The sequence below is a fragment of the Taudactylus pleione genome, unplaced genomic scaffold (genome assembly GCF_031769625.1).
Source record: "Taudactylus pleione unplaced genomic scaffold, aTauple2 ptg000009l, whole genome shotgun sequence".
Taxonomy (NCBI): Eukaryota; Metazoa; Chordata; class Amphibia; order Anura; family Myobatrachidae; genus Taudactylus; species Taudactylus pleione.
In genome coordinates this window covers 8596109-8616233 of record NW_028284412.1, presented here as the reverse complement: position 1 = coordinate 8616233, position 20125 = coordinate 8596109, and positions in this window count along the sequence as shown.

The following is a 20125-nucleotide window of genomic DNA, read 5'->3' as shown; positions in this document are numbered from 1 at the left end:
TTATTGTGCAATAAAAAACAAAATAATAAAAATAATCCTAGCCCGTCTGGGCACTAACTAAACAGATGATTCTCTCTCTCAAAATGACAGGGCCTACTGCCCTCACCACAACATAGGAATATGCACAGTACTTACAAATGGTACATCACAGTGTCTCTTGATCAAGCCTGCCTGATTGATCTCCCGAGGTAAATGAGACCCTGAACTAAACCCTCACACAGCTTATATGAGCCTTAAACAGCTGCAGGTACTAATCAGCCTGTTCTCAGGCTGAAAGCTGGAAAGGCTGAAGCAGCCTTGTGAATGGACCCCTCCCTTCACTCTCACATCCACACCCCCAGATCCCATTATCCGGCTTTTACCAAAAGCCAACACTCTAACCTGTTTAGCAGAACAGACTTATCCTGGGTGTTTAAAACACATAGACCAAAAACTTAAGACAAACATATCTGCCATTAACCACTTTACCAGTGCTTCGATCATCTTATATATATCAAATCCTGTGCTCCAGCACTCCAATCTCCAACGTACAAGAAAAGCATAAATATGATTTAAGTCTCTGAGTGCCACCTCTAATTTTGGATTATATATATATATATATATATATATATATATTCTACTATCACCTGTTATCTTTATACTACTTTGTTTTGTTAATTGTTCTACTATATCTACTTTTTTATACCATTTAGTAGTAGAAAGAGTAAGACTTCCATTTCTCCTTTGTTTATGTTATGAATCTGGATATTCAGATCTCTCTATGTGTTCAATATACCAAAATATGTGTCAGGACTGTGACTATCTCAGTACGTAAAAATAAACTACATTTACCAAAGTTCCATTGTGGTCATTGGAGAAGCTATCCTGGTTGCTGGCGTTCCCCACATACAGGGGAGAGAGAGTTAAAATGATCATCTGTCTCAAAGGTGTTGTCAGGTTGTGGGATTTCTGATTGCTTATTATTTCAAACCTGATTCCATTTGTGTCACATGTTCTGAACTTCCTTTGGATCACAGACCCATAGTATAAACCCTGTTACTAACTGTGTCTTAGTGTCTGTGCAACGTTACTTTCAGGTCTTTCTTGGACTCCAGCAAGATCCCTGCTGTGTCTGTGGTTTGATGTGGTCTGCCCGTGTTCCGGTTAAACTTCTGATACTGGTTACCAGCCGCACTACAGAGCTCAGCATTGTCATTGCCTAAGTATTGTTATTCTGCTCCATCACTGTGGTTGCATCCCCTGCTGGATTATTTACTCTGCCTGTTGTCTTCTACTTCCGTGTACATTGAACTCACCTCTACTACAGTTGTCAACTGCACTGTTACAGTTATCGTCGCTGGACCCTTCGTGCATCGCGGGGCTCAACCCCGCTCCGGGTCCCCGTCATGCCACAGGGCTCAACCCTGCTCCGGATCCTCACTAAATCACGGGGCTCAACCCCGCTTCAGATCCTCATAACGCTGCAGGGTTCAACCCTGCTTCGGACCATCACCTCATCGCAGAGCTCAACCCTGTCCCGGAGCTTCATTACATCACAGGGCTCGACCCTGCTCCGGATCTTTACTACATCACAAGGCTCAACCCTGTCACGGATCTTCACTGCATCACAGGGCTCAACCCTGCTTCACATCACAGGGTTCAACCCTGTCTCGGATTTTCACCACGTCTCAGGGCTCAACTCTGTTCCGGATCTTCACTACTTTGCAGGGCTCAACCCTGTCCCGGATTTTCATCACACTACAGGGCTCAACCCTAGTAATGTCCTTTATACCATCCTGAGGTCTTAGCCTCATATTGGGATCGGGGTTCCGAACTACATTAGTATCAGAGACTTTATTTACATATGGGGGTTTACTCCTATATTGACTACTGCATATCTGAACTTCTGTGTTGTTGAGACTTTATGTGTAGCGTTGCTATATATTTTGCCTGTGAATAAATTCTATTTACTTTTATTCCGTGTTACTGAGATTCCATGAACAGGTCATTCCTAAAACCACCTCAGTAGGCCTGACTCCTTCCAGGAGTCTCAAGTGTCGGCAGCCGTGGCAATATGAGGCTAGTAGAGCACTAAAGTATAATATTCTGTGTTGAGCCAGTAGCCACAACTTGCCTGACATGAGTGAGCTGCCAGATCCTATGCTACCCCGCTAGCATCAGGCGTCTATTTTGATGCGCCTAGGACTGTGCTGATTAATTTTATATGCAACGCTTGTATATCTGTGTGCAGCTGAGCCTGAATATGAAGCACAATGGAACTTGGAATTAAAAAAGCTGCGGATGCTACATTGTAGCCAGGGCGGGACTGCCCATCTGGCACTGAAGGGCCGAAGGCCAGATGGGTTGGTCTGGCTGCAAATCCCGGCCATGCAGCTCCGCCTCCCGGCACTATGCTTGGCCGGAACACTGAAAGACGGGGGTGTGAAGCGAGGCCATGCCAACGTGACTTGTGAGGCCATGCAGAAATATTCCATGTTAATATGTTTTATATTATTAAGCATGGAAGGCCTTTACCTTGGATAATAGCATAGAATGTGATGGCAGATAGAAAACACTTTTCCAATCTAGTCTGCCCCTTTTTTACCCTTATGGTAACCTGAACCCTATCTGACCATTAGTTCTTTGTAAGGATATCCTTAAGTCTATCCCAAGCATGTTTACTGTCTTAGGGCCTGATTCATCACGCATCGCTATTGCGATCACGCACACAGGTATACTGCGATTATATTCTAATGAATGCAATCGCAAAGCAATCGCACAGGCAGTATAGAGGTGCCCACTACCACTATCTCACATCCGTAATACTTTGCAGCCCTGCAGATACATTGGGAACATCGGGTAACATCGACCCCTCGCACACAATTACAACAGGTCTGACCTTACTCAGCAACCTCGTCGCACGCAGCGAGTATTCAAGCTGCGTATGTCGTCGCAGTGGCTAATTTATGCATGCCCATGCAACGGTGTTCAAACGGACTGACACACCTGCGTTCATCCGACCAACCCCCCCATCATCGCCCCCAAATGTTGACCTCCCGTCACTCACTCTGCGATGGCTTTCTTTCTTTCTGCGTGATCGCAGAGCGATCGTAATGCTAACTCACGCACGTGCACTACCATGCATACTCATGTGCTCCATCGACTGATCTGCGTACTACAGTTGTGATCCGTAATAAATCAGGCCCTTATCCTCTACCACCTCTGATAGGAGACTATTCCACTTATCCACTACCCTTTCTGTGAAGTAATTTTGCCTCAAATTTCCCAGGAACCTACTTCCCTGCAGTTTCAGTGCATGTCCTCATGTTATACTACTTCTCTTCATTTGAAGAATGTTTCCCTCCTATAACTTGTTAAAAGAAACCCTTGATATATTTGAAAGTTTCTATCATATCCCCCATATCTCTTCTCTAAACCAAACTATACATATCAAGATACTTTTGTCTTTCCAAGTAAGTTTTGTGATGTAGGCCATGCACCATTTTAGTTGCCCTTTATATCCATCTGAAGATATGGCTTCCAGAAATGAGCATGCTATTCTAGATGAGGCTGTACCAATGTCCTATACAGTAGTATTATTACTTTCTTTCTGTTACTGATTCCTCTCCCTATGCAACCAAGCATCTGACTTGCTTTCTCATTGCTTTGTTACATGACTTGCCTGCTGTTACGGGCCGCTCTGGAGGAACGCGGGGGTCTGGGACTTACCTGTCTGGCCGCTCTGGCGGGGTCTGTCTGGTGGAGGTGCAGGCTGCTGGCGGTTAGCACGGTTGGCATGTTGGAGCTGCTGTGGCTGGGAGTCTGTGTAAACACTGCAGGGTGCTGGGCGTCGCCATCTTGGATTTGGTCACGTGTCAGGAAGGAGCCAATCCAGTCTGAATGGTTTGCATGGAATGAGATAGCCACCTCTGTCTCCGCTCCCGTCACCTCAGAAACAAGAAATACAGTATCAGGATGAAAGGGACACTATGTAGCAGTGTTAGGTAAGAGAAGCTTACTTACCAGAGCGTAGTGACTGCTGGTCGATCTCCTTACTGCGACCTTCTCTGCCATGTGTGTGTGAGTGTGGGGCCCAGATAGTGAGAAAACTCACTGAGACTTTATTGTTAAATTGGGACCACTGGCAACCTATGCACATACCTGACATAATTGTTATGTCCTTTACTGCATCTGTACTTGTAAATTTTAATTACTTTTTGTAAAATTAAATAAGCTTGATTACTATTTTAACCACAAGTCTCAGTGAGTTTTCTCACTATCTGGGCCCTACACACACACATGACAGAGAAGGTCGCAGTAAGGAGATGGACCAGCAGTCACTACGCTCTGGTAAGTAAGCTTCTCTTACCTAACACTGCTACATAGTGTCCCTTTCATCCTGATACTGCATTCCTTGTTTCTGAGGTGACGGGAGCGGAGACGGAGGTGGATATCTCATTCCTTATAAAGAAGGGACTGCAGTACTTTTAACAACATCCTGCCTAAAGTTTTTGCTGAGCTGTATATTTAACATATGAGACTGACTTTTCCCTTTGCGATTTAATATGTTATAACTATCAATTTCCTGTTTGGATACATCTTTGAATATTGTTGCACAACACCCAACCTAAAGTTTTTGCCTACCTGCAGTGTTTACCATCTACTCACCACCTGTTTTATTTGCATGGTCCGAACATTGATTACCAGCACTCAGCCTTAAGTTTTTGCCCACCGGTATCACTAATCCTCTACTTCATGTACAATATACTAGGACATATATTTGAAGTTCCTCAAAATCATATCAATTATTGACAACAGCACCAACATTATTTATTTGACTATATCTGTATTAATAATATATCTATCACAATTCATGCACTACTTTTTCTCATACATATACATATAGACACTACAGAGCGCTCCCTCTCAGATTTATCTACTTTGTTATACTACTTTGAGGAAGTCGGGACACTTCCTGAGGCAGCCGCTAGTGGTGTTTTTAGTTATCCCTACTCTGTGAGCGGTGATCGCTTGTTTATCTTTCCATGAATGATTCACATGGGCTCTGACAGTCAGCTCCTGTTGATAGTGACGCTACCAGTGCTCTGCTCTTCTCAGTTCCGTTAATCTGCTACTACCGGTGCTACATTACAGAATCTCCTCCACCAGCATTCCCAGTCAGCACTGGTACCAAGTTCCCATACTGTACCTCAGTGTCTCCAGAGATGCGCTCTGCAAACCCGATGGGGTTTAGTTAAATTTTTCCTGTGATCTCCATCCTCCGCATCATCCAGCAAAGGCAAAGACATTCATGAACAAGTACCCCTTGAGTCCAGCCTTGTCCCAATATCAGGAAACTGCTCACAAGGACTTACCTGCATCCAATCCTGGTCTACTTCCCACTTTGGATTTGACAGCTGCCTTTAAGCTACTTGAAATAGTGACTCTTAGATTCCTTTCCTCAGCAGTTTCCATTATGGTGCCCTTAATACTATAGTTAGCTTTCAAATACACACCAATCAGCCATAACATTAAAACCACTGACTGGTGAAGTGAATGACATTGATTATCTCATTATAATTTCAAGGGGTGGGATATATTAGGCAGCAAGTGAACACTTAATTCTTGAAGTTGGTGTGTTGGCAGCAGAAAAAATGGGCCAGCAAAAGGATCTGCGTGACAAGGGTCAAATTGTGATGGCTAGATCAGAACATTTACAAAATGGCAGGTCTTGTGGGGTGTTCCTGGTTTGCAGTGGTTAGTACTGTACCTAACAAAAGTGGTCCAATGAGGGACAACTGGTGATCCAGTGACAGGGTCATTGGTGCCCAAGGCTCATAGATGCTTGTAGGGAATGAAGGCTAGGTCCAATCTCCAAAAGCTATTGTAGCACAAATTACTGAAAAGTTCAATTCTGGCTATGATAGAAAGGTGCCATAACACACAGTGCAATGCAGCTTGCTGTGTATGGGGCCTGCTTAGCCGCATACTGGTCAGAGAGCCCAGACTGACTTCTGTCCACTGCTGAAATTGTAAACTATGGAAATGTGAGCATCAGAACTGGACCATGGAGCACTAAAAGAAGATGGCCTGGTCTGATGAATCATGTTTTCTTTTACATCATGTGGACAGCCGGATGCATGTCCGTTGTTTGGAGTACTATGGAAAAAAGCAAGCCAGGGGAGGCAGTGTGATGCTCTGGGCAATGTTCTGCTGGGAAAACTTAGGTCCTGGCATTCATGTGGATGTTACTTTGACAAGTACCACCTACCTAAACATTGTTGCAGACCATGTACAGCAATTTTTGGCAACTGTATTTTCTGATGGCACCGGCCTCTTTCAGCAGGATAATGTGACCTGCCACACTGCAAAAACTGTGCAGGAAGGGTTTGAGGAACATGATAGAGTTTGTGCTGAGTTGGCTTTCAAATTCTCCAGATTTCAATTCAGTCGAGCATCTGTGGGATGATGCTGGAGACCTCCGCTAACACCAGGACCAGGTTAGTGACTGCAGGGCCACCAAGAACAATGGGCCCGATACAGCATGGATCGCTAATCTGCTTATACGCACACAACGCAGTTGCTAGTATCAGCGGGGATATGTAAATGATTGCAATCACATTGCGATCGCAGCCTAACATAAGGACGCTCACTTTCCCTTACATCCATATACTTTGGCAACATAGTGAAACAATCGGTAACATTGAGTAACATCAGTACAGATAAGGCAGGTCAGATCTCACTCAGGAATTGGTAATTTCAGCGTTTTGAGGCCTCAGGCTGTGTATGGTATAGCAGTGGCTAATTTATGCACGACCCTGCGTCACCATCCCAATGCACTGGCACGCCTGCATTTGCCCTCCCCCATCATCATCCACAAATGGCACTTCCTGTCGATCACTCTGCAATGGGTCTGTATAGTCTCTGCGATCGCAGTCCCAATTGCAGTAGCTGGCTCACGCACGCGAACTGCGATGCACACGCATGTGCAGAATGAAACAATCAGCCATTTGTGTACATATAAGCAACTGCAACCTTTGCTGAATCAGGCCCAATATGTATACTTTCTATTATGTCAACATTTTATCAGTGTCTACATGATGAATGTTGACATGGTCAATGTCTTCATTATGACCATGTCCCATTCTTATGTTGACATTATGAATGTTGACATATCATACCTAACCCATCAGCTGAGCATTGTTTTAACCTAAATAATTTTTATTAAGGAGATAAGAAAATAGTTTTTTAACATATATAAAAAACATATAGATCAACACACAATTTACAATTTTTCATGTATAATATAATAAAACAAATAAAAAAAAGGGAATAAAGAGAAACAAGGAAAAAGGACATCATGAGGGAAGGGAAAGAAAAGAAAGAAGAAAAAAAAAATCTAGGCACCCTAAAGAAATAAAAAGAGAGTGAGCTAGATTTACTCTGCACACAAAAAAAATAAAAAATAAATACATAATAAAATACTAATATAAGGAGCAAAACAATAGAAATTACTATAAACATTTATATAGTGGATTAGTTAGGAGAAACACTGGTCTGAGCAGTATAGGTTGCAAAAAAAATCAGACCACGATCTCCATTTAATCAAAGGAGATGAGGCAGATGTAGAGTATTCAAACCCAAAGGTTTCCATTTCACAACTCCTTTGTACTGTACGTTAGATATTATTTTTGTCAAAAGGGGGGATCCACCCTTTTCCAATATTGGATGAGAGCTGCTCTGAGAATATGACCTATAGAGGGAAATAATGTAGTAGAGCAATTTAAGGGAGTTGTGGTAAAATCTCTGATGTAATTTTCGAAATCAAAACAAAAACCTCAGACCATAAAAACTTAGGCCCTCATTCAGAGCCGTACGCTCTGAGCAGAGCGCACGCTCTGAATGAGGGCCGGCCTCCATGAAAATGGAGCGTCCTTCTGGACGCTCGTATAGCTGTGGGTCACCACCCACAGGCTATACGAGCGTGCATTTTGATGGCCGCGATGGTCGAGTCCATCGCGACCATCGAAATTGCGAGCCGGAGCCTGCGGTTGAGGTTTTCAACCGCAAGCTCCGGAGTGATTTTGGCTCTATCAGAGCCAAAATCACTCCCACTGACATCACTAGTGATGTCAGTGGGCCGGCTTTTGACGGGAGGCGTTCCCGTGGGAGCGCCCCCGTCAGGGAGGCACGCCTACCAAAGGGGGCGTGCTGTCAATCAACATTGACAGCACGCCCCCTTTGATCGGACACAACGAGCGAAGGACTTTCCTTCGCTCGTCGCGTCTGGCGCATGCGCACGACGGAGCATGCTCAGTCCAGAACATCGACCCACTTGCGAGCGGACAGCCGCTCGCGAGTGGGTCTGAATCAGGCCCTTAATTTTTAGACAAGACCAAAAGGTATGAATTAGTGTGCCCTCAAACCCACAGTTTCTACAACAGAATTTGGAGGTCTCAGGACAAAACTTATGTAGTTTATCTGGAGTATGATATAAACCATGTATTAACTTACAATAAATACTGTAGAATTTCATAATGATTGATACATTTAGACATCCTAAAGGTATTCAAGAATATAGTAGACCAGTCTTCATCAGACAGGGAAATTTGAAGGTCTAACTCCCATTTGGTTTGAATTAGCAATTTATTGTCTTCCATAAAAGACAAGAGTGTTCCATACCGCATGGAAATACCGCCTTTACATTCCAATACATTATGTACTAAGGTGGGGATGGAAGAGGTTTTGTCTTGCAATAGGTCAATATCCAGTGTATAATTTGTAAATATTTGTAAAAATCATTCTTAAGGCCCCCATACACGGAGCAATTTTTTTACAAGATATGGCCGTTTTTGACTGATCGTAACGACTAGTCGTATATTAAGTAGTGTTTTCATACACGATTATGATGCCGATGCACATCCCCGGTGTCATGTATCAGCATCGTAAATCAGATGATTTTGCAGAAAGATTGCGACCTAACGTGTATGAATTGACACATCGTACGCACTTTTGCTGCAGTACGATGCGATGTACTATGTCCCTAGACACTCCCCTCCTCCATTTTGTGACAGACGACGGTGGGCAAGACAGCAGGAAGCAGCATTGTGTGTGTATTTGCTGCATACGATTTATTGTAAACGATTTGCAATCATTTAAGATACATCGGATCGTATGGTCATTTGTACAATTGTACCTTTTCGAGATACAAATCGTATGGAATGTCAAGGGAAGAATTTTCAAGGTAATCCTATGCGAAATTGGATCTGATACAAATCGTCGCATGTATGGGGGCCTTTGGGGATAGAAAACTGATCTAGAAGTTGTTGAAATAACTTAAGGTGGTGGCTACTGAAGAGATCTTTTACTGTCAAAATACCTTTATATCAATCCAATTATGTAAATTTAAGTCAGGGATCAATTTAGAAACTGCCAATATAGAAATATTGGAAGAGGGGAGAGAAAAGGCTCCTTGTAATCTGATTCATTTATCCCGAACAGTGAGTGTCAGAAACACATTTCAAAATGAGAGAATAAGAGGGTCTATCTGTAGTTTTAACCTAAAGCAGGTCTTGTAAGGGGAAAGGATTACTTATAGACCTTTCAATATCTACCCATGGTTTAATAGCTGGAGGGGAGAGACAATCTTTCATTTGAACCAGAATGCAAGCATGTTGTTAGAGTTCAAGGTTAGGTCCAGCTACCCCCCCCCCCCCCCCCCTTAGACTTAGATTGAAATAGGCGAGCTTTAGCCATTCTAGGTCTTTTACCTTTCCAAATGAAATACAAGATAATTGAATAAAAGTTATTTAAGAAGCGTATCGGAAACAACTACGGTATGGCATGGACAAGGTATAGGATTTTTGGGAGGAGCATCATTTTCACAGAAGCGAGGCACCTTTGGAATGTAATGAAACATGAGATTTGTACAAGACTGTGCAGTCACCAAATCTGCAGCAACTGCATGATTTGATCATTGGTAATTGGTAAATTTACTAAGTGGCAGTTTGTGGGTCCAAAATACAGGATTTACCAATCAGCAGATTTGATGTGGCTTTGTAACCTGTCTTCGATGCCCATCAGTTTTTAAACCACAATCCAGTCACAAACCTGCCACAATACCACCACCAAATAATACATGGAAGCCAAAGGGGTTAAGCAGTGCATGGATCTCTGGGATCTGTGCTGGCTTCTAAACTTTTATGTGAAAAAAGACAACATTTTAAAAAAAATGGCATGGTGGTCACATTGATAACCAGCTTGAAGCCTAGACTGGAAAAATCGGGAAAGAAAGAGTGATTTTAAACTAAGCAGTACAGAATGGCTTTACCAATCAGGGATAGTTGCACTAAAGCAGGGGGACATTCTGTGTGGGCTCCCATCGCTTTAGTGCTAACTAGTCCTAGACCAGTGAGCACAGAACTTGTATCCATAGGAATTTAGGGTTTCATATAACAATTATTCACCAGTCCTATTCTGATAGCACTAGATATATTCATTCCACCCATTTGGTGGTAGTGTGGGACTAATAATTATATGTAAAAGAAAGATTTAATATTCTTCTTTACTGGTGTACTAAATGTTGATATTAAAATTTAACCTCTATATACCCCTGCCTGTACCTTCTAAAATCCTATCTATAAACCTCTAAGGATGAAGCTTAATTTGCGTACGCAGTCATACTATAAATAAAGACTTAGACGTGGAATCTGTGGTTCCAAAGCACAAGTGTTATTCAGGTAAAAGTTCAGACAGTTACACGCAATTGATCAAGACACAATTTAGGCGCAAAAGAAAAATTATACAGACCCAAGTACAGTATCCATACGCAGGCGCTTCCAGACCCGGAGATAGGCATCAGCAAGAGACCCCTAGTCATACAGTGTTCAGCACGAAGACTGAGAACCAGCGTTCATGCACACATATTTATACCCCCCCAGAATAAACAGGACAATAGGGAAGTTTGTTGCTGGTGTCATTGGTTCCCAGGGGAGAAGCATCTGTTACAGCACATTTAACAGGCTAGACCAAATAGACTTTCCCTGCCTCTAACAGCTAGGGATCTTCCTCTTCACGCCCCCTGCAACATCCTAACAGCTGTTCCTAAAATATACATTTTGTTGCTTGTAGGCTCTGCAATCCAGAACTCGAGAATGCATGATGCGATCTCCCCACCGATAACACTGGAATACTGTAAAAAGAGTACGCATCAGTACAACTCCAAACACGACTTGTTTAGCATGTATAATACCTTAGTTATCAAATATCTTTATTTCTCAGCATTTAAACTAACTGAACCAACTTAAATCATACACTTTAAAGCTTATTAAACCTTATGTGTGAATATGTAATGTGTGAGTATTCGGGGTTTGGTATAAAAATGTATTAATGTGTGTATGAGGAAGGGGTGCAGTTAACTTTCACTGAGTGAACATTTTAGCAGTGTGACATGCTGAGTCAGGTAGTTCCACATGCCCACTCTGTGAGCAGTCCCCCCCACCTGTCCCAGAGTTCAAAAGAAAAACTCTTTTATTCTTCCAGTCTCTTGTGTGCCATTTTGCGGCTCGCCCGTATTGCAATTTTGCGTCGCGGATGTATTTTCTGGCAATGTGCTCACGACGCTAGTTTGCATCGCTTGCACATTTTTAAGCCACGCATCCCCCTCATGCTGCCACAGTTTTAAACATTCAAAATATTTAACCTTTTTCTCTCGGGAGCACATAAAACTGATGTGATCCCGGACATTGTCTAACACATTTTTATCAAAACTACTAATTCTGGGTAACGGTCTAACACTCTTCCTCGTCATATTAAACCATAAATCACAATACCTTATTGCATAAGTACCGTACTTAGTATGCATAATATAACGGGCCGATCCGATCGGCGCCTCCATTAGCAGCACATCATTGTCTAACATCTCTACTGTTTGCATGGCTCCCATTCTGGGACAAAATCCTATGCTTTTCAATAAAGATTTAGACTGGTGAAAGACAATCAAGATACTCTCACTTACCTACGGAAGAAATTTCTAGATGCCCCCGCTCACCTACGGAAGAAATTCTAGATGCCCCGCTCACCTACGGAAGAAATTCTAGATGCCCCCGCTCACCTACGGAAGAAATTCTAGATGCCCCGCTCACCTACGAAAGAAATTCTAGATGCCCTCGCTCACATACGGAAGAAATTCTAGATTCCCCCGCTCACCTTTTATCTCTCAGCTCACAATCACACCTAGTGCGGCTCAACTAAAATGCTCAAATATTTTTAAACACTGCAGTCACACTGAGAGCCGGTCCCTAACAAAAATAACAAACCATACACCTGCTCTGTGTACTGAATGGTAAGCTGCTTACCGAGCGGCTAGCACTTAGCCCTTAAAGGTCATACGGTACCTTTAACTGTAGGGAACAAATTACCCCTACCAACAATACACTCACTGTTATACACTTTTTCCTGTGCAGAAAAATAAACGTTAACCCAGATATTGGTAAAAATTGAAAAAGGTAAACCTCAACGGCTTTGATAAAAAACACGTGGCAGCAGAACCGGAAGTGCGTATACGCTTTTGTGCAACCAGCCGCATACACAACAATGCGACTACCGCACAACCGTATAATGACTTTTTAACTGCATACGCAAAAATGCATCTCAGCTGCGTACTCAATACTGCGGCACCCCTCTAAGCGTTAGGTTCTATCAACAAAGGAAAACAAACTTTTTCCTTTCTTGTCCCTAGATTTTAGTCAGCTTCTTTGGCTCACACGAAAACGGATAGCGATCTTTCAGCACAAAGCGGTTACAGGAAAACCCTGTATGTGGCCTCTCCACCCTTTGCTGAGATATCGCTAGATGCATGTGCCGTGTGAGTAGGTAAGTGACTTCACTCGACGAACCCCCATCTGTTGATATTAAAATTGAACCTCTATATACCCCTGCCTGTACCTTCTAAAATCCTACCTATAAACCTCTAAGGATGACGCTTAATTTGCGTACGCTGTCATACCATAAATAAAGACTTAGACGTGGAGTCTGTGGTTCCAAAGCACAAATGTTATTCAGGTAAAAGTTCAGACAGTTACACGCAATTGATCAAGACACAATTTAGGCGCAAAAGAAAAATTATACAGACCCAAGTACAGTATACATACGCAGGCGCTTCCGGACCCGGAGATAGGCATCAGCAAGAGACCCCTAGTCATACAGCGTTCAGCATGAAGACTGAGAACCAGCACTCGTGCACACATATTTATACCCCCCCAGAATAAACAGGACAATAGGGAAGTTTGTTGCTGGTGTCATTGGTTACCAGGGGAGAAACATCTGTTACAGCACATTTAACAGGCTAGTTCAAATAGACTCTCCCTGCCTCTAACAGCTGGGGATCTTCCTCTTCACGCCCCCTGCAACATCCTAACAGCTGTTCCTAAAATATACATTTTGTTGCTTGTAGGCTCTGCGATCCAGAACTCGAGAATGCATGATGCGATCTCCCCACCGATAACACCGGAATACTGTAAAAAGAGTATGCATCAGTACAACTCCAAACACGACTTGTTTAGCATGTATAATACTTTAGTTATCAAATATCTTTATTTCTCAGCATTTAAACTAACTGAACCAACTTAAATCATACACTTTAAAGCTTATTAACCCTTATGTGTGAATATGTAATGTGTGAGTATTCAGGGTTTGGTATAAAGACGTATTAATGTGTGTATGAGGAAGGGGTGCAGTTAACTCTCACTGAGTGAACATTTTAGCAGTGTGACATGCTGAGCCAGGTAGTTCCACATGCCCACTCTGTGAGCAGTCCCCCCTCACCTGTCCCAGACTTCAAAAGAAAAACTCTTTTATTATTCCAGTCTCTTGTGTGAAATGCAAATAACCCAGCTACAAGAGACAGACATAAGATGACACTCTAGTCTTTGATATCATGTCATTGCAGGAAGCTTGCTAATGTAGGTGTGTATTCGAGCCAGACCACCTGTTGTGAGGGCAAACACTGTCCAGGAAGCTTATCTACACAAACTTGTTGTCACGTAGTCATTTGCTTTATTCAGCTAATGCAATCAATTTTGGCATACTGTAAAGTCATTTCTTAAATATATCCTTTATAATACGTAAAGTCATGAAATAGGCTTCTGGTGAATCGCCGTAACTTGCTAATAGTATTATCGCCACATGTACTAAAGTGTGAGTTTATCTAAAATGGCGCTTAGGCGGCCATCTCGCAAAATGGCGTCTTGCGGCCAGTCACAAGATGGTGTCGCTGCGATTCAATTTTAAACTGATCTTGTCTCAGCCAATAATCTAGTTTCGACATAAAGGTCCCAGTTAGCTACAGGTATGTGATTCCCGATTTTAAGGGCTGTCAGGGCATGCCAGCACTTGGAGAACCACAAGTGCCAATATGCCTTGGAAGTCAGGGCAGGCTAGCACCTGTAAAAAACATTATTACAATAAAAATTGGACTCAGACATCATTGAAAAAGTAATTTAATAGATACACTCCCTCATACTCCATGCTCACCTCTATTCTATTATTCACTCCGATAGTGACCTACTTGCCTTTAGCGTTGCGGTCTAGTAAGTGGCAACTGAGTAGTCAAATTAGGCTTTTTATTTTGCCAAGTGGACTGGGATGCCTACTTTGGAATGAATAGGACCTTTCCATTTTGATCTGTTAGTAATAAAGTGGAGATGTTATGCAGAGTTGGATGTACGGTAAGTACTGTTTGAGTACTTACCGTACAGATGTATCTTTTGCACCAGTATACTAGAATAGACTAGTTTCAAACTAAGTGCATGCACAGAGGAGCAAGTGCACCACAAGATGTATACAACTCTGCATACAGGCTAAAATAAACATGCAAGCAATGCAAGGGCAATTATGTCCAACCTGCCTGCAATTCTGCATCAGGCCTTTAATGTGGCACAAACACCAAATGTAATTTTATGGTAACTACCTACTTAGAAGAAAGAAGAATAATGTTCTGTTATAAATGCACTTTAAAATTGTATATTCATAACTTCTGCCACTTTCCAATAGACACACGAAGGACCTAATTGTGATATATTCTGCTCTTATTTGTGCTGCTTGTAAATCTTCTAACTGCCTCTAACATTCTCCCAGAGACATGTCAGATCATGTAAAGCATCAGGTGAAAGTTCAAATGTCATTCAGTCACTGTCCATACTCTACATATATTTAGAAAGGGCTTTGTATAAAGGTATACTGGAGAGCATGATAATGTTTAACTGCCTATTGCCAATCTTGTGCTGACATACAACAGGAAACACATTATTAACTAGCTGAACTTATGTGACACATGAAAAAACAATAGTCAGACTGGGGAATTCTGGTAGAGTCTATGCAAGCCACTGAGGCCACCCAAGTTGCAGACAGGACAGATAGTATTAGTATAAGTAACTCTTTTGTTGGTCTATTTACTAAGATACAAAAGAGTGTGGGAGCAGCTAAGATTTTTCACCTTTATGTTCATTGCGTCGGGCGCACCTCTGGGACTCCCAGGTTCGGGTGCAGTGCGTCTGACAGGCGCCTGTTATAAAATCGTCATTAGCACCTAATCAACTCAATTCTAACGCTCTTAAAGTGATCAGTGACCTTCATTAGGATGTACAAAGAGAGAATATATGGAAATCTGATTCACTAAACCTCATTTATTAACCTTAAAGCAAGTAAAACGAACGAACGAACATGAGTACAAGTTGGGCGCAGTGTGCCTAAGAGGCCACCCTGGACAAACCTACATATTCCCGCAAAATACCCACAACCTTTGTAATTTTCATTCATAAAATTAGCAAAATACACAAAATTGTGAGGAAATAAAAAGAAATACGTACCTTCAAAAGTCGGACGAGTTCGGGCGCAATGAGCCTGGGAGGCCAGGAAGGTCACTACTGCACTCCACGCAGGTGGCGGGAAAACTGACTAGAGGGGTTTCAAACAGCACCTAGAGATAGGAAGGTACTAGGAGGGGCAGGCCCTTGCGCCCCCTTGCAGCGGAGAGGTGAGCAAGAACAGTTTTGTGGCGCCTGTCAGGCCAGCTGCAGGGTTAAGCATAAAAATGGTATACATTTGACTAATATTTGATTTGCATAACCAATGTTTGATGGAATTTCCAGTGGAAAATATTTAGTAATACTGTGAAGAACATGTCTTTTTCATATATTTTGATTTCAGAGCAATATTTTTAAAATAAAGTTGTATTCTTAATTTGAAAAATACAATTTGCAAGTGGCAATTAATCGAATGCACAATGTAGATGATAATGGTCATATGTAACACAGAGCTAAACTGGTCCAGTTTCCATAAGCTAATTATTTTACCAGTATGTCTCTGGCAAGAAAGCAAGACAGGCAGGAGAGACCAGTGCACACATAAATAGCAAACAAGTGTATAGTGCAAATAATCTATATTTGTATTGTATTGTAAGCTATTGCATACACAAATACTACAATTTTTCTGAATGATCAATATTTAGATATCTGCCATGATTGTCTAGTGCAGTTCTTAGTTCTCAGTATAAAGTATTGTTATCCAATGTGGCATGTACAGTATATCGTTTTCTTTAATTATACTCTGGAAGAGCATAGCTATAGTGGGTGCAGGGGGTGCTGTCAGTGTTGTGGGGTGAGGTAAAACGCTGGGGAGGCACTGGCTAGTATCAGAACCAGATTTACAGATACATATATGAACCCAAGGGTTCATGTGGGCATTATACAAAGGTGCAGCAGTATATAGTGTTGGACATTTGGTGTGCTTTGTTTAGGGGTATGCAGAAAAGGTAGGCAGGGGAGGCAGTGCCTCACCTGCCATACTCTTTTGACTCCAGAGGTTTGGCTATAAAAATTATTAGAATAATTCAAAGAAGATATTTGTAATATTTTCTTTACATTTTTCTTCTTATTTTTATAGTAATAACTTTGGAGTATACATACAGTAAGTATGACAGGATAGGCTTTACTATCCTGCCTCACCTGACCGCACATCACTGGGTGCTGTTGATATGGGGCCTGGTGGCTTCTTTCGATACCCTGTTCATATCTTCATTAGTGTCGCATTAATGGGGGACACAAGGGGCACTGGCTCTGGGATCCCCTCTCTCAGAGTGTCTAATGCCACCCAACACCTCTGATAGGATCACTGGGGTGATAATCTGCTGCCCACTGTGTGTACTGTCCACTGCTAATAAGAAAGTACAGTGAAAGCCTTAACAGGCTCATTGTACAGACACAGGCCTCACCAGCTACGTGTAGAGAAGGAGGAAATGGCACCTGTGCTCACAGTAATTAGCTCAATATGTATCAAGCTTTCTAAAGAGTGGAGAAATGGACAAATGGAGTTGTCGTCCATAGCAATGAATCAGCTTCTAGCTATGATTTTATAGAATAAACTTGATAAATGGTAGCAAGAAGCTGATTGGCTTCTATGGGTACTGTAACTTCTCCACTTGTCCATTTCTCCCCCTTGATACATTTTCCCCTAAGTTCTTACTTGTGTACTCACTAGGAAGCTTACTAACTTACTTACTTCTTGCTAACTATGAAGTAACTTGATCTGACATCTTGAAGCTGCTCATACCCTTAGTACACTACAATTCCACTATAAAATGGATTCAGTATGAAATACCAGGTGGCTGAATAGCCGCCGTTTCAAATCCCGATACCGGAAGCCCAAACACTGAAGATCCCAACAGAGGTAGTAAGTATACTATCCCTAACCCTCCTTCTTTGGTGCCTATCTAACCTCCCCCTCCCCTAGTGCCTAAGCCTAACCCCCCCTTTCCACTCCCTAAACCTAACACTCCTGGGGGGTGTCTAACCCTAGCCCCCCTCCCTGTATCCTAACCCTAACTCTGCCCAGGGGGTGCCTAACCCTAATCTCCCCCCTGGGGGTGCTTAAACCTAACCCCCCATCCCCGGGCAATACTCACCGGGGTCGATAATTACAGATGCCGGTATCCTGATCTCCTTTGGGATATCGGTATCGCATTTTGCTGGGCGGCGGGATTCCAGCATCATTATTTTGGTGTCCGGCATCCCATCCGCCGGCAATTTAACTACAACCCCTATACAATACCACTATAACTTTTAATAGCAACTCTCCCTGCATCCATTTGACATGTTTCAATGGGTAGGATATAATTACTATAGTTCCAAAGGGTGCAGATACTTTGGAGTCAACAGCTGATAAAGGGCCATTTTCACTGTTCAAGCCCCATGTGTCTACTGTATGTGAGTTTTTCACCATTAGAAGGAACATGAAGGGAGGGAGGGTATAGTGTACAGCATTGTAGGCCCTACCCACCTGTTCATGTGAAAAAGATGTAAATGGCAAATACAATTAAACCTTTGGATTTATTAGTATTTTCAACAAAATCTATGTTTAAACATAAAAGTTATGATGTAAAGCGAGGATTAATCAACAGAAACTTGAAAAAGACAGATTTCAACACATAAATGATCATTATTTGGTAAATCGTACATTATGAATTAATGAATTAACACATATGTTTGCAAAATTTCTTTATTGAGATTTGTTTTATAATTGGCTTGAAGTCAATGGTTTTCAGGATGTCATTTTCCATGTACATGAGTGAGAGACAGCAGATTGTGTTGCACAGCTGATTCTTTTTAAGTTTCCATTTTCAAAATGAGCATTCCCCTGTATAGTTGGTCACCATCATGCACATGAACACTCTGAGTGCAATTTCAACCAGGGGCGTCTTTAGAGAGGAGGGGGTCCGTGTGCATCCCACTGTCACGGGCCCCCTCCTCTCACCCCGGCGGCCGGCAGCCGACTGACGCAGCAGATCGGCCACCAAAGAATCAGTAGACTTTGAGCACTACAGTGTGTGCAGAGTCTACTGCGCATGCCCAGATCACCGGAGAAATGGCGCGGCCACCGTTTTCCTGGCGATTTCGTCACAGCGCATGTGCAAAACCCTGGAAATATGGTCGTGGCTGTCATTCTCCAGCGTTTTTATCAGCGCAGGGAGACCCGATATGGTACCTCGGAGAGGTAAGTTTTAGATAATGTGGGTGCTGGATGTGTGGTGCGGGCCCCCTCTCTACCCAAGGGCCCGTGTGCACCTCACACTCTGCACCCATTATAGATACGCCCCTGATTTCAACAATGGGAAATACAGATTTCAAGTTGCTTGCAGGGAGAGTCTCACATTTTTCATCAAGAACCATGTCATACTTGAGATGCTTCCATTCATTTAGAAGAGCACCATAATCAAAGTCTTTGTCATGCACATTAGTCAGATGCTCACATTTTGTTGTTTAGCTCATCATTAGAACCAATTGTTTTCAATTGACTGAAGCAGCTGTACACTTCATGTAAATGCCCACAGCCCCAGCCCGCCCCTGCTCGAAGGCCTCTAGAATCGTGGGGCCCTGGACAGCTGCCCAGTGTGCCTAATTGTTAAGATGGCCCTGGGAGGATTCAGATGTGTATGCTAATACATTCGCAGCTGCATCCCGTACGCAGCTGCCGTGAGAAAATATGCTACTGTTACAGCCGTCTACAAATGTACTGAGACACCCTCGCAGATCCAAGCAACTGTATACAATTGCGCAGTGGTGGTCGCAGAGTCTCCAATAATCAACCATCTGATTAACCCTATGGTCGCGGTAGCTGAGACGCTGGCACCATATTTTTTCTTACAGGATCGCAGATGTACGTAGTTAAAACGCCCCGAAAAAAACACGTTTTTGCCAACACTCCGTTACCTCCCACAAAACCTCCCCTGTCCGTCAATCACTTGCTAATTAATCCTCACTACAACCGTAGTCTCAATTGATGGCAACTCAATCACAGCGTGTGCACATTGCGGCTAAGACGAATGCACAGTCCATCGATAATCGCTCAACTGCGTGAACATTGGAATAGTGTCGACATCTGAATTAGGCCCTATATTATAGTAGTCTGCTCTAGTGTATATTAGCTGTAACAATAATAGGAAATGACATAATTGGACTCTTAAGGCAAGCATTATGCATATGTATATATGGGAACGTATTGCTCGCTAATTGCAACTGACAGCTATGATATTTTATGTGTGTTTAATAGGATGAAGGGCCACTGAGCAGGGTTAAAGTTACTAATGACTACA